At 44.7% G+C, this 15,392-nt stretch overlaps 2 pseudogenes; one reads left to right on the forward strand and one right to left on the reverse strand.

Annotated features, from left to right (window-relative positions):
• Positions 1-601: 601 nt before the first annotated feature.
• LOC128850219 (recQ-mediated genome instability protein 1-like) lies at positions 602-2,074 on the forward strand (annotated as a pseudogene).
• A 10,968-nt stretch (positions 2,075-13,042) lies between these two features.
• On the reverse strand, positions 13,043-14,516 carry LOC128850220 (recQ-mediated genome instability protein 1-like; annotated as a pseudogene).
• Between the last annotated feature and the right edge of the window lie 876 nt (positions 14,517-15,392).

The following is a 15,392-nucleotide window of genomic DNA, read 5'->3' on the forward strand; positions in this document are numbered from 1 at the left end:
CGGGTGGCCTGTAGTATACACCAACCACAAGGTTCCTGTTGGTTCTTCCACCTTTAATTTTGACCCACAAGCTTTCAACCTGTTTGTGGCTACTCTTCAATGACAGCTCTTCACATTCTATCCCTTTCCTGAGGTAGAGGGCAACGCCTCCACCACTCCTTCTCGGTCTGTCTCTCCTGAACAGCCTGTAGCCATTGATAGCCACATTCCAGTCATGGGACTTGTCCCACCTCGTTTCCGTGATGGCAACCAGATCATAGCTTTCAAGTAGCACAGTAGCTTCCAGCTCCTCCTGCTTGTTACCCAAGCTTCGTACTTTCCTGTTAGTTCGTGATGAGTAAACTGTATAGACTGCTTATGCTGTTTGAAGCTTACTTGTTTATTTGAACTGCAAGTTTATTTTTAGCATCAGTGGAAGTGCTTTTAATTGTAATTGCTTCTACATTGTCACACTTAGAATAGTTGAACTTTGAATTGAGAGAAAATTTCTGTAAAGTGCAAGTGAGAGACATCATGACTTTAGCTATTGTCAGAAGAAGAAAAACTTTCTGGATTTTGTTCTAGAGAATTAACTTTTTTTTTCCTTTTATCTTAAAAGAAAATGTCTGCATCTAACATTGCAGCAAGAGTGGAAACTTGGCTTTCATCTGCATGGCATGTTGAAGTTTCTTTGATGTGGCTGGAAATCTATATTAATTGAAAAAAATAGCAGTAGTAACTTAAGTCAAGCTAAGATTAACAGACGGATATTTGAGCAATGGCTTCTTACCAGATCTAAGAGATTTGGAATATCCCATTTTGCCTGATTGCATTTTAGATGCTCCCAAAAAAGAGGTGTCTGGCTTCTACTTCATACGGATTGATTTACTGGTTGATGTTAGCCAACCAGCATGTTCACAGTTGCAGAAGCTCAGAGGAAAAAATACTGTAAATGAAGTAACAGCCAACACTTGAGCATTTGTATTGCGCCTGGCTGAGATGGAGTTAACTTTCCCCATAGCAGCCCTCATAGTGGTGTGCTTTGGTTTTATAGCTAGAATGGTGTTGATACAACACCAATGTTTTTGCCACTGCTGAGCAGTGCTCCACAGCATCAAGGCTGTCTCTCCAACATTCCCCTCTCACCAGTAGGCTGGGAGATGGGCAAGATCTTGGGAGGGGATATAGCCAGGACAGCTGACCCAAACTGACAAAAGGGATATACCATACCATATGATATTTGCTCAGCAATAAAAGCTAAGAGAAAGGAGGAGGAGGGAGGGCAGGCATTTGTTATTATGATGTCTGTCTTCCTGAGCAAGCACTACATGTACTGCGGAAGCCCTACTTCCCGGGAAGTGGCTGGATATCACATGCTGACGAGAAGTAAAGAATAAATCTTTTGTTTTCCTTTGCTTCCATGTGTGGCCTTTGCTTTTGCTTTATTAAACTTCCTTTATCTTGACCCACAAGGTTTTTCTCCATCTTATTTTCTCCCTCACCATCCTGCTGAGGAGGGTAGTGATAAAGCAGCTTGGTGGACACGTGGCATTTAGCCAAGGTCAACCCATCACAGCATTCCAAGAGTCCTGGGAAGCAAAGTGTACTCAAATGCTGATGCTGCAACAAACTGATGAGATAGGTCAAATTCAGAACATGGAATATCAACCAGTCTGTGTTCTCCATAGTAATCTTCCTCCTGTAACAAAAAAACACTGTACAGGGGAATATTGCGTGTTGTCTTGGAGTCCTTCTTCTTAAAGCAGAAAATGTGAAATTCTTGGTGAATTGGATAAAGTGGAGAGTCTTATAGTAGAGTATATTCAGGAAAAAAGTCCTTGCTAGATTAATTGGGGAAGCTGAGAACCTGAATCCTGTTGGACAAACTGATCGTGAACAAATTGTTCCAAGGCCTGTAGATTAATTTGGACAAAATCTAGGCCTTTCAAACAAAGACCTTTTAGCTAGTCTTGATGAAAATATTGAATTTGCTTTAAATAATGCAACACCCTCAGAAAGCAGATACAGCAGTAGAAGTGACAATTTCAGTAAAACCTCAGGTTTGCTCACTGCACGTGATGAAAATATTTTGTAACAATACTTTGGAAATCCTTTGCCTCATTCAGATGAAGAAATTTCACCTCCTCTGGAATGCTGACGGCTTTTCCATAGAATCACTAGATTGGAAAAGACCTGTGAAATCTTAGAGTCCAACTGTACCTGTCCACTACTAAACCATAGCCCTGAGCACTTCAGTTATCTGTCTTTTAAATACCTCCAGCAATGGTGACTCAACTACCTCCCTGGGCAGCCTGTTCCAGTGCCTGATAACTCTTTTGGTTAAGAATTTTTTCCTGATGTCCAATCTGAACCTCCTCTCACACATCTTGAGGTCATTTCCTCTAGTCCTATCGCTTGTCCCCTGGGAGGAGACCAAGACCCACCTCGCTGCAACCTCCTTTCAGGTAGTTGTAGACAGTGGTAAGGTCTCCCCTCAGCCTCCTTTTCTCTAGGCTAAACAACCCCAGTTCCCTCAGCCGCATCTCATAAGGCTTGTTCTTCAGCCCCTTCACCAGCTTTGTTGCCCTTTTCTGGACACGCTCCAGTACCTCAATGTCTTTCCTGTAGTGAGGGGCCCAAAACTGAACACAGGACTTGAGGTGTGGCCTCACCAGTGCTGAATACAGGGGCAGAATCACTTCCTTGGTCCTGCTGGCCACACCATTTCTGCTACAGGCCAAGATGCTATTTGCCTTCTTGGCCACCTGGGCGCACTGCTGGCTCATGTTCAGCCAGCTGTCAACCAACATCCCCAGGTCTTTCTCTGCCAGGCAGCTTTTCAGCCACTCTTCCCCAAGCCTGTAGAGCTGCACGGGGTTGTCGTGTCCCAAGTGCAGGACTCGGCATTTGTCCTTGTTGAACCTCATCCCGTTGGTCTCAGCCCATTCCAGCCTGTTCAGATCCCTCTGTAGAGCCTCCCTACCCTCAAGCAGATCGATACTTCCTCCCAGCTTAGTGTCATCTGCAAACTTACTGAGGGTGCATTCAATCCCTTCATCCAGGTTGTTGATAAAGATATTGAACTGAACTGGACCCAGCACTGAGCCCTGGGGAACACCACTTGTGACTGGCCTCCAGTTGGATTTAACTCCATTTACCATGACTATTTGGGCCCGGCCATCCAGCCAGTTTTTTACCCAGCAGAGGGTACGCCTGTCCAGGCCAGTGGCAGACAGTTTCTCAAGCAGAATACTGTGAGAAATGGTGTCAAAGGCTTTCCTGAAGTCCAGGTACACTATGTCCACAGCCTTTCCCTCATCCACCAAGTGGTTCACCTTGTTGTAGAAGGTGATCAGGTTAGTTTGGCAGGACCTGCCTTTCATAAAGCCATATTGACTGGGCCTGATCAGCCGGTTGTCTTGTGTGTGCTGTGGGATAGCACTCAAGGTGACCTGCTCCATGATCTCCCCCAGCACCAAGGTCAGACTGACAGGCCTATAGTTTCCTGGGTGCGGAAGGATGGCTCATGATTTAATAGCAGTGAACAATCCAGGGTTTGCTGTCTGTAGCTAGGCCTGACCTTGAGATAAGATAAAAGGGAGTAGAATACAAGAATGTGGAATCCAGCGCGGGAAAGTCCCGAAGAGTTGTGATGAGAACTTTGTATCTGCCCCTTTCGCATGCTCAAGAGCGTCTGGCCAGTTGCGTGACAGCATAAGGCGCGTGAACAGCGGGACATAACCAATTAGGATTTGTTTTGTTAGTGCGTGCACTATTGGGATAAGTATATAAGAAGTGTAAGGTGCATGAATAAATGAGAACGATCATACTCATATTGAGACTCCATCGTTACTCCAGATCCGCCTCCCACTCCGACATCTGGTAGCAGAGGATGGTTACAGGACGCCTTTGACTTCTCGAGACTGCGGTAAGCAGCTAGAGGAGGGGAGTGGGAAACCGCGGCTAAGGGAAGCGCTGCCTGTGCATAGTCAAGGTAGACAGCTGGTGTGAGGTCGCTCCTCACCCCTTAGGGATAATTATGGAAACAGAAGCTGCGGCAACGCTACTTGTGGGGATCCTCTCTAAGAGAGGGCATGAACTGCTCGCAAAACTGCTGATAAAACTTCTACATTTAGGTAGAAAATGGGGACACTTTACTGATCCGCACACGATGTTTTTTGTTACGGAGTGGCGAGATTATGGAGAAATGTTGTGGCAAAAGACTATATCAGGAACAGACAAAGAGGAAAAGGAAATTAAAACTGTTCGCGGGGATTGGAATTTGGTGTTGGACACTTCAAAAGAGATGAAAGTGGAGAGGGAGGTGGCTTGTGCAGCAGCCCAAATGCTGGGACCTCTACCTAATGTCGAAAAAACCCCAGCCGGGGCGGGTTCGATTTCCCGTTTATTCGGATTGCCTGCGGTGAAAGGCATGAAAGGAACTATTTGCAAGAATGTTGGCGAGTTAACGCGAAAAGCTGAAACAGGGGAGAAGGAGGGGGAGCGCTGGTTCGGGAAGGAGGAAGTTGATGCGTTGGGAGACATGGAACCGACTGAGAAAAAGCAGGAAGTACCCAAGGGTGGCTTTAGTTGCCGCCCACGTTCCTGTGCTCCTCCTTCGGTACAGCCTTCTGCCCCCCCCAATCGAGGAATTAACTCCTCCGGTGCCGCCTTCCCCTCCGCCTCTGTATCCTTCATTGTCGCCGAACAAGCCTTACCGCCCTGCTTATCCACTACTCGACCGGCTTTATTACGGGGAGTGCGATGGAAGGGAATTATCAAAGATACCATAGTGCAAGGCCAGTGGATGTCACCTAACAATAGTGAGGGGCTAATGCCCTTAGCCTTTCCTGTCGTCCAAGAAAATGGACAGGGGAAGTGGGAACCGCATGATTGGAAGATTTTACAACAGGCACGTGCCACCATGACCACATATGGGCCGAAATCCGAAGCTGCGCGACAGATAGTGACCTGGATTTTCTCAGCAGATTTGATGTGTCCGTATGATTGTCAAAATTTAATGAGACTACTTTTGACCCCGACTCAACTTTTGCTATGGCAATCCTCATGGCAGCAGCGTGCAGTTGCAGCAGCAGCACGTCGCCAGGATCCACAGGATCCCCTTAGGGGGGTAACACCAGATATGCTCACCGGTCAAGGTCAATATGCTGATACCAGAGTGCAAACCACCTTTCCTGAGGATATGCTGTGCTTATCCGCCCAATTAGCTTTAGAAGCCTTTTTGAGCCTACCAGGACCTAGTGCCCCATCGTTTGGTAACCTGGTGCAGGGTGCAACAGAGAAATATACCCACTTTGTTGATCGACTTTGGGATAACGTCATGAACCACCCTGATCTCTCTCCTGAAAGTAAAGAGCAAACGTTTCGAGTATTGGCCTTCGATAATGCCAACAAGGCTACCAAACAGATTCTAGCCAGGCTCCCAAAGGGAGCCGGAGTGGAGGAGATGCTTTTAAGAGTAGAAAGAGCTGACTCTTACAAACAAAGTAGCTCTGTTGCTGCCGCAGTGCAGGGAGCTGTATGTGAACTTGTGCAATCACTTGCTACCGCAGCTCAGAAAGGAAGGGGCCGTGTGCTAAAGGGAGGAAAGTCATCAACCAACCAACCCTTCCACGGGAAGTGTTATCGATGTGGGAATGAAGGGCATTATTAATTATAATACCTGGATTGATCGACGCAGATTATACAGGGACGATACAAGTCATGGTGTATACACTTTGTCCACCTATCTTTATACCGACAGGTAGTGAAATAGCACAGATTGTGGCCATTGAAAGTATCTTACCTTCACAGTCCCGAGTGGAATTCTATAGGGGCGACCGAGGTTTTGGATCTACAGGCCCTGCTGTTTGTTTTACCACTAAACTACATCAACGGCCTGTATTAACAATTGGACTGCTCCGTGACAATGAGAATCGACAGATTCGAGCCATGTTAGACACTGGTGCAGATATCACGATAATCAGCTGTGAAACATGGCCTCGACATTGGCCAGTGGAGCAACCTTTATCAGCTATAGCTGGAGTAGGAGGACACTCCCTCCCACAGATCAGTCGGGAACCAATTCAACTAGAGTTCCCTGAAGGACAAAAGGCTGTATTAAAAGTATATGACAACCAAGGACTGTTACCTGTTAAACAATTGATACAAACCTTATCTTGTAATATATGTGCATATTGTAAGTGTTGTATGTGTTCAGTACCGTGTATAGTTTAAATATCCATACCATCGTGTTATTCTTATTTGACTGGTCGTAAACAATATTGTATAGGCATATTAAGCCAGCTCTCAAATAGTGGTTCTGTGTGTGTATGCCTGTGTGTGTTTAAAGCGCTTTAAACGTTTGTAAGATTTGCAAATTGGGTTTTGGTTATAGGAGCTTGAGCCTCTGTTTGTTTCGATTAATCTTAAAAATGCAACTCTGAGACCTTTCAATCTCAAACGTCCACTAAGCCGGCAAACAGGTAGATTTACCTGGGACCTTTGAAGTGAAAGGCTGCAGAGGACACAATTTCAAACTTAAAAAAAAAAAAAAAACCCAAACAAAAAACCAAAAAAAAAAACCCAAATCAAAACCAAAAACAAAACAACAAAACAACAAACAAACCCAAAAAGAACGTAGACAATAGTAAAAGAAAATGGAAAAAAAACCCAGCCCTGTGGCTGTGTGTGAGGTTCCCCCCCCCCCCCATTCCTCCCCGCCCTTACTCCTGGTATGTGAAGGTGGTTTTTTTTGTTTGTTTTGTTTCAGCTTGGCAGTCCTTATCTTTCTCTAGGGGAGTAACAATTTATGAAGAACACTCTGCATTCCAGTGTCCGTTATAAGAACCATTTGATGAACTGGCACTGCAGACATTGAGGGATATGCTGAGAGATAAAGGACTTGTTGTTGCACCTGAAAAAGTACAAAGGTCAGCTCTGTGGAAGTATTTGGGCTGGTGCATTTCTGATGCCCAAATCCCAACACAGAAAATCGAACTGACGACCAGTTTATGAACTGTTAAAGATGTTCAAACATTGTTAGGGAATATTCAATGGGTCCACCGTTGTGTGGACATTTCCAACTCTGATATTGCTCCCTTGACTGTGTTGTTGCACAGTGCCGACACAGCCTCCAAAATTGAGCTTACCACAGGTCAAAGGACTCTTTTACAAAAAATCAGTTGTCGCTTACAAAATATCTTGGTCATCTTGGAAGATACTGAATTTACCGATATCGCTTTTGGTTTGTAACAATAGCGAATCCCCATATGCAGTCATCTGTCAATGGCAAAACAAAAGAGGGGAATTTGGGAAGGACAGAGACCTGAATGACCCTGCCATTGCCAGTAGTAAGAGAACTGATAAAGCTGAATCATTCTGGGTATTGGAATGGGTGTTTCTGGGTGTGCAGCCAAAAACGAGCATTCAAACCAGACCCGAAGCTGTGGCAGAGTTAGTATGAAAAGGCAGATCTCGAATTATTGAGATCAGCGGTCAAGAACCTGCAGACATTAGCATTCCAGTTAATGCTGTAGACCTAGAGTGGTGGTTACGAAATGTAATACCACTTCAGGAAGCCCTATTAGGATTTGAAGGACAAATACATTCGCAGCAGCCGCAAGGGAAAAAGTAGCAGATATTGTCACAAAATCAGTGGCTGGAAAGAACGAAAGTCAGTAGGCAACCACTGGTGGATGGCCTTACTGTATATACTGATGCCGGAAAACGACTGCATCGTGCTGTTTGTGTATGGCACGAACGTGCTGAATGGCACAAGCATGTTTTGGAGGGACAGCCCCAAGATTCTTTACAGACCTTAAAGTTAACTGCTGTTGGTTGGGCCCTGTTGAATTGGCTAACCACCCCTCTTAATGTTGTAACAGACTCACTATATGTAGCAGGAGTAGTCCCAAGATTAGAGGATGCTCTTCTAAGACAGACAACTAACCCAAGATTAGGAGCATTGTTTGTGCAATTACACTCCACGCTTCAACAACGCAGAGTCTTGTTGTGTTATTCATGTGCGAAGTCATCAACTTGACGTGGGACTAGGAAGGGGTAATCAGATAGCAGATAGCTTCATTAGTCCAGCTCAGCATATGCCCCCTATGGATAAATTTTGTGTAGCAAGACAGAGTCACGACCAATTTCACCAGAATGCCAAAGGATTAAAACGACAGTATGGCTTAACAGAGAATGAAGCCCGTAGTATTGTACAAGCCTGTCCAAGATGTGGAAATCACGGTCCAGGAATAGGGATCGGAGTTAACCCTAAAAGACTAAAGTCCTTAGAGCTTTGGCAAATGGCTGTCACTCACATTGGGGAATTTGGAAGACTAAAATATGTTCACGTGACAATCAATACCTTTTCGAAATTTGTATGGGCAACCGCATTACCTGGTGAGAAAGCACAACATGTGTGTAAACACCTGTTGTCCTGCTTTGCTGTAATGGGGGTGCCTGAGACCATAAAAACGGATAATGGGCCTGCCTATACTAGTCAAAAGACGAGGGTCTTTTTGTCCAAGGGGGGGGGGGTACAACATATCACAGGAATCCCGCACTCTCCCACTGGGCAGGCTTTGATGGAGCGAACTCATCAAGTGTTGAAAGATTATTTACAAAGACAAAAAGACACTGAAATGGACGTGCAAATGAGATCGAATAAGGTTTTGTTCACATTAAACTATTTGTGTTTAATGAGTGATAGAGAAGAGCCACCGGTGATGATACATCATCAAAGTATAAGGTTGAATGAAAAGACAATTATTCCCAGCTTTCGAGTATTATATAGAGATCCAGTAACGGGAATATGAAAAGGACCTGTTGCTGTAATATTTAATGGTCGAGGATATATGTGTGTTTCCACAGAAGGTGGTCCTAGGTGGATACCAGCAAAAAGCATTCGACCCTATCTACAGACGTCATCAGAACGTGATCAACGGCCTACACAAGAAGATCCTGCACAGGAATGAATGAAGAAAGCTGTAATTGTGGGAATTGTGATCCCTGGGCGTTCCATAACTGTGGTGACTGTGATAATAATCAGTGACCCTGTAATACGGACTATTAAGGATCAAACTTGGAAGAAAGTAAAAGAAAACTGTAGGCATTCTTGTAAATGGAAACTGTATCGAAAAATGTATGAGTTACTCTTGCATAAGTCTTGAACATTACTAGTTTTGTGCCAGTTTGGCGACCATTTGTGACTTGTCTTATAGGACTTCCCATATAAAAAAAAATAAAATAAAATAAAAAATTTTTAACTTTAATCAAACAATGCAAGAGTTGAAGTTACAGTTTAACATCACTAGTAACTTACTCTTTCGATGGGAAAACCAGAGCGAAGCATTCGATAAATATGATAATTGGGATAACAAACTTCCAATTGGATCCAAGCCACAAGAACTTGAACTTGTGGATTCTCTGAATGCTACGTATTGTTTTTTGGTCTTTTTTTTGTTTTTATAGGTTTAACATCGTGGTCTGAGGTATAGAAGGAAACAAGACTAGCGGACCAAGCAGCACCAACAATAATTAATCCCATGGGGAACAGCAGTGATTGGGAGCGGAAATGGTGCAACATTACAATGCGAAATAAAACCCACTCCGCTCCTGGCACTGTATTACCAAGACGATTACCACCAGGATACCTTTCGATCTGTGGTAATCGAGCGTGGGCAGGCATGCCCTCTAACCCAAAGGGTGGACCATGTACCATGTACCAGTTTGGGCGTTCCATATCATCATCCAAATCAAACTCATCCCACAAGGTGGAAAAGAGACCTGAATTATGGAATTTTTGGGAAAGATTTTTGCATTTCTTTTGCTATCAAGAGTCGCAGCCATAAAAGCGCATAAAAACTTAGAAGAATTATTTTGTTCGGTAGTGAAGCAAGCCAACATGACAAGTCAAATTTTGTCTGAACTGGCTGCAGCAATAAATTTTTCTTCTTTTTTTGTTTATTATTGGCGCATGGTCATGGCTGTGGCGATTTTGACCTAGGTCTCTCCTTTTTTTTCTCTTTTCTTTGATTTGGATGGATTATCCAACTGGTTAGGATTGACTGGTTGGCTTAGGAGCGTATTAAAAATGGGATTAATGTTGTTGATAGTTATACTTGTAGAAATAGTTCTTTTCAGTTGTGTAAGGTTATGTCTAAGAAAAATGCTATCACGAACAACAAATGAACCCTGGCTTGTTGGGTCTATGGTCTATGATCCATATGTCAGCCATTAACATTACAGGTTTCAGTACAGATTCCAGTATTGCCAACTTCATCACGACCATTGAGTCCTACACCATTGCCATTTCCATCATGGCCATCGAGTCTTTTGCCATTTCCTAGTATTTCACAATCGCCAAGTCTTTTACCATTACCGAGTTCTGTATGACTGTTAAATCCTCCAACACAAAGAGATCCTTTGAAATCAGTGCCATCACAGCATCATCAGAAGAATAACCGAGGACAATCAAAACCAGACACAACCATCGGATCCTTCTCTATGAAGGAGTTGAGAATTGATAGAAGCATAGAATAACAGAATAATAGAATAGTTTGGGTTGGAAGGGACATTAAGATCATCTAGTTCCAAGCCCCCTGCCATGGGCAGGGGCATCCCACTAGATTAGGGTGCCCAAGGTCCCATCCAACCTGGCCTTGAACACCTCCAGGAATGGGGCATCCATAACTTCCCTGGGCAACCTGTTCCGGTGCCTCACCACTCTCATGGTGAAGAAATTCTTCCTTATGTCTAGCCTAAATCTACCCCTCTCCAGTTAATACTCATTCCCCTAGTCCTATCACTACAAGCCTTTGTGAACAGTCCCTCCCCGGCTTTCTTGTAGGCCCCCTTCAGGTATTGGAAGGTCACTATAAGATCTTCTCAGAGCCTTCTCTTCTCCAGGCTGAACAAGCCCAACTCTCTCAGCCTGTCCTCATATGGGAGGTGCTCCAGCCCCCTGATCCAGCCCTTAAAGACCTGGAAGTCTGCTTTCCTGAAATTTAGTGTCCTAACTATACTCCTCACATGTCCCATATCCCTCTGGACCTTGAACTCCACCAGTGCGTGATCACTGCAGCCCAGGCTGCCTCCAATCCTAATGTCACTGATGAGTTCACTTGTATTAGTGACCATCAGGTCCAGTATTGCATCTCCTCGGGTGGGGGTCTCTATCAGCCGAACTAAGAAATTATCTTCAATGCTCTCCAGGAGTCTCCTGGATTGCCTACAGCTTGCCGTGCTACTTTTCCAGCATGTGTCAGGGTGGTTGATTGTCGGAGTGGGAGGCGGATCTGGAGTAACGATGGAGTCTCAATATGAGTATGATCGTTCTCATTTATTCATGCACCTTACACTTCTTATATACTTATCCCAATAGTGCACGCACTAACAAAACAAATCCTAATTGGTTATGTCCCGCTGTTCACGCGCCTTATGCTGTCACGCAACTGGCCAGACGCTCTTGAGCATGCGAAAGGGGCAGATACAAAGTTCTCATCACAACTCTTCGGGACTTTCCCGCGCTGGATTCCACATTCTTGTATTCTACTCCCTTTTATCTTATCTCAAGGTCAGGCCTAGCTACAGACAGCAAACCCTGGATTGTTCACTGCTATTAAATCATGAGCCATCCTTCCGCACCCAGGAAACTATAGGCCTGTCAGTCTGACCTTGGTGCTGGGGGAGATCATGGAGCAGGTCACCTTGAGTGCTATCCCACAGCACACACAAGACAACCGGCTGATCAGGCCCAGTCAATATGGCTTTATGAAAGGCAGGTCCTGCCAAACTAACCTGATCACCTTCTACAACAAGGTGAACCACTTGGTGGATGAGGGAAAGGCTGTGGACGTAGTGTACCTGGACTTCAGGAAAGCCTTTGACACCATTTCTCACAGTATTCTGCTTGAGAAACTGTCTGCCACTGGCCTGGACAGGCGTACCCTCTGCTGGGTAAAAAACTGGCTGGATGGCCGGGCCCAAATAGTCATGGTAAATGGAGTTAAATCCAACTGGAGGCCAGTCACAAGTGGTGTTCCCCAGGGCTCAGTGCTGGGTCCAGTTCAGTTCAATATCTTTATCAACAACCTGGATGAAGGGATTGAATGCACCCTCAGTAAGTTTGCAGATGACACTAAGCTGGGAGGAAGTATCGATCTGCTTGAGGGTAGGGAGGCTCTACAGAGGGATCTGAACAGGCTGGAATGGGCTGAGACCAACGGGATGAGGTTCAACAAGGACAAATGCCGAGTCCTGCACTTGGGACACGACAACCCCGTGCAGCTCTACAGGCTTGGGGAAGAGTGGCTGAAAAGCTGCCTGGCAGAGAAAGACCTGGGGATGTTGGTTGACAGCTGGCTGAACATGAGCCAGCAGTGCGCCCAGGTGGCCAAGAAGGCAAATAGCATCTTGGCCTGTAGCAGAAATGGTGTGGCCAGCAGGACCAAGGAAGTGATTCTGCCCCTGTATTCAGCACTGGTGAGGCCACACCTCAAGTCCTGTGTTCAGTTTTGGGCCCCTCACTACAGGAAAGACATTGAGGTACTGGAGCGTGTCCAGAAAAGGGCAACAAAGCTGGTGAAGGGGCTGAAGAACAAGCCTTATGAGATGCGGCTGAGGGAACTGGGGTTGTTTAGCCTAGAGAAAAGGAGGCTGAGGGGAGACCTTACCACTGTCTACAACTACCTGAAAGGAGGTTGCAGCGAGGTGGGTCTTGGTCTCCTCCCAGGGGACAAGCGATAGGACTAGAGGAAATGACCTCAAGATGTGTGAGAGGAGGTTCAGATTGGACATCAGGAAAAAATTCTTAACCAAAAGAGTTATCAGGCACTGGAACAGGCTGCCCAGGGAGGTAGTTGAGTCACCATTGCTGGAGGTATTTAAAAGACAGATAACTGAAGTGCTCAGGGCTATGGTTTAGTAGTGGACAGGTACAGTTGGACTCTAAGATTTCACAGGTCTTTTCCAATCTAGTGATTCTATGGAAAAGCCGTCAGCATTCCAGAGGAGGTGAAATTTCTTCATCTGAATGAGGCAAAGGATTTCCAAAGTATTGTTACAAAATATTTTCATCACGTGCAGTGAGCAAACCTGAGGTTTTACTGAAATTGTCACTTCTACTGCTGTATCTGCTTTCTGAGGGTGTTGCATTATTTAAAGCAAATTCAATATTTTCATCAAGACTAGCTAAAAGGTCTTTGTTTGAAAGGCCTAGATTTTGTCCAAATTAATCTACAGGCCTTGGAACAATTTGTTCACGATCAGTTTGTCCAACAGGATTCAGGTTCTCAGCTTCCCCAATTAATCTAGCAAGGACTTTTTTCCTGAATATACTCTACTATAAGACTCTCCACTTTATCCAATTCACCAAGAATTTCACATTTTCTGCTTTAAGAAGAAGGACTCCAAGACAACACGCAATATTCCCCTGTACAGTGTTTTTTTGTTACAGGAGGAAGATTACTATGGAGAACACAGACTGGTTGATATTCCATGTTCTGAATTTGACCTATCTCATCAGTTTGTTGCAGCATCAGCATTTGAGTACACTTTGCTTCCCAGGACTCTTGGAATGCTGTGATGGGTTGACCTTGGCTAAATGCCACGTGTCCACCAAGCTGCTTTATCACTACCCTCCTCAGCAGGATGGTGAGGGAGAAAATAAGATGGAGAAAAACCTTGTGGGTCAAGATAAAGGAAGTTTAATAAAGCAAAAGCAAAGGCCACACATGGAAGCAAAGGAAAACAAAAGATTTATTCTTTACTTCTCGTCAGCATGTGATATCCAGCCACTTCCCGGGAAGTAGGGCTTCCGCAGTACATGTAGTGCTTGCTCAGGAAGACAGACATCATAATAACAAATGCCTGCCCTCCCTCCTCCTCCTTTCTCTTAGCTTTTATTGCTGAGCAAATATCATATGGTATGGTATATCCCTTTTGTCAGTTTGGGTCAGCTGTCCTGGCTATATCCCCTCCCAAGATCTTGCCCATCTCCCAGCCTACTGGTGAGAGGGGAATGTTGGAGAGACAGCCTTGATGCTGTGGAGCACTGCTCAGCAGTGGCAAAAACATTGGTGTTGTATCAACACCATTCTAGCTATAAAACCAAAGCACACCACTATGAGGGCTGCTATGGGGAAAGTTAACTCCATCTCAGCCAGGCGCAATACAAATGCTCAAGTGTTGGCTGTTACTTCATTTACAGTATTTTTTCCTCTGAGCTTCTGCAACTGTGAACATGCTGGTTGGCTAACATCAACCAGTAAATCAATCCGTATGAAGTAGAAGCCAGACACCTCTTTTTTTGGGAGCATCTAAAATGCAATCAGGCAAAATGGGATATTCCAAATCTCTTAGATCTGGTAAGAAGCCATTGCTCAAATATCCGTCTGTTAATCTTAGCTTGACTTAAGTTACTACTGCTATTTTTTTCAATTAATATAGATTTCCAGCCACATCAAAGAAACTTCAACATGCCATGCAGATGAAAGCCAAGTTTCCACTCTTGCTGCAATGTTAGATGCAGACATTTTCTTTTAAGATAAAAGGAAAAAAAAGTTAATTCTCTAGAACAAAATCCAGAAAGTTTTTCTTCTTCTGACAATAGCTAAAGTCATGATGTCTCTCACTTGCACTTTACAGAAATTTTCTCTCAATTCAAAGTTCAACTATTCTAAGTGTGACAATGTAGAAGCAATTACAATTAAAAGCACTTCCACTGATGCTAAAAATAAACTTGCAGTTCAAATAAACAAGTAAGCTTCAAACAGCATAAGCAGTCTATACAGTTTACTCATCACGAACTAACAGGAAAGTACGAAGCTTGGGTAACAAGCAGGAGGAGCTGGAAGCTACTGTGCTACTTGAAAGCTATGATCTGGTTGCCATCACGGAAACGAGGTGGGACAAGTCCCATGACTGGAATGTGGCTATCAATGGCTACAGGCTGTTCAGGAGAGACAGACCGAGAAGGAGTGGTGGAGGCGTTGCCCTCTACCTCAGGAAAGGGATAGAATGTGAAGAGCTGTCATTGAAGAGTAGCCACAAACAGGTTGAAAGCTTGTGGGTCAAAATTAAAGGTGGAAGAACCAACAGGAACCTTGTGGTTGGTGTATACTACAGGCCACCCGAACAAGGTGAGACAACTGATGAAGCCTTCTTCCTCCAGCTACAGGAGGCTTCGTGCTCGCAAGCTCTCATCCTACTCAGGGACTTCAACCACCCAGACATATGCTGGAGAAGTAGCACGGCAAGCTGTAGGCAATCCAGGAGACTCCTGGAGTGCATCGAAGATAATTTCTTAGTCCAGCTGATAGAGACCCCCACCCAAGGAGAAGCAATACTGGACCTTATGGTCACCAATACAAGCGAACTCATCAGTGACATTAGGATCGGTGGCAGCCTGG

Source organism: Cuculus canorus, chromosome W (assembly GCF_017976375.1).
Source record: "Cuculus canorus isolate bCucCan1 chromosome W, bCucCan1.pri, whole genome shotgun sequence".
NCBI lineage: Eukaryota > Metazoa > Chordata > Aves > Cuculiformes > Cuculidae > Cuculus > Cuculus canorus.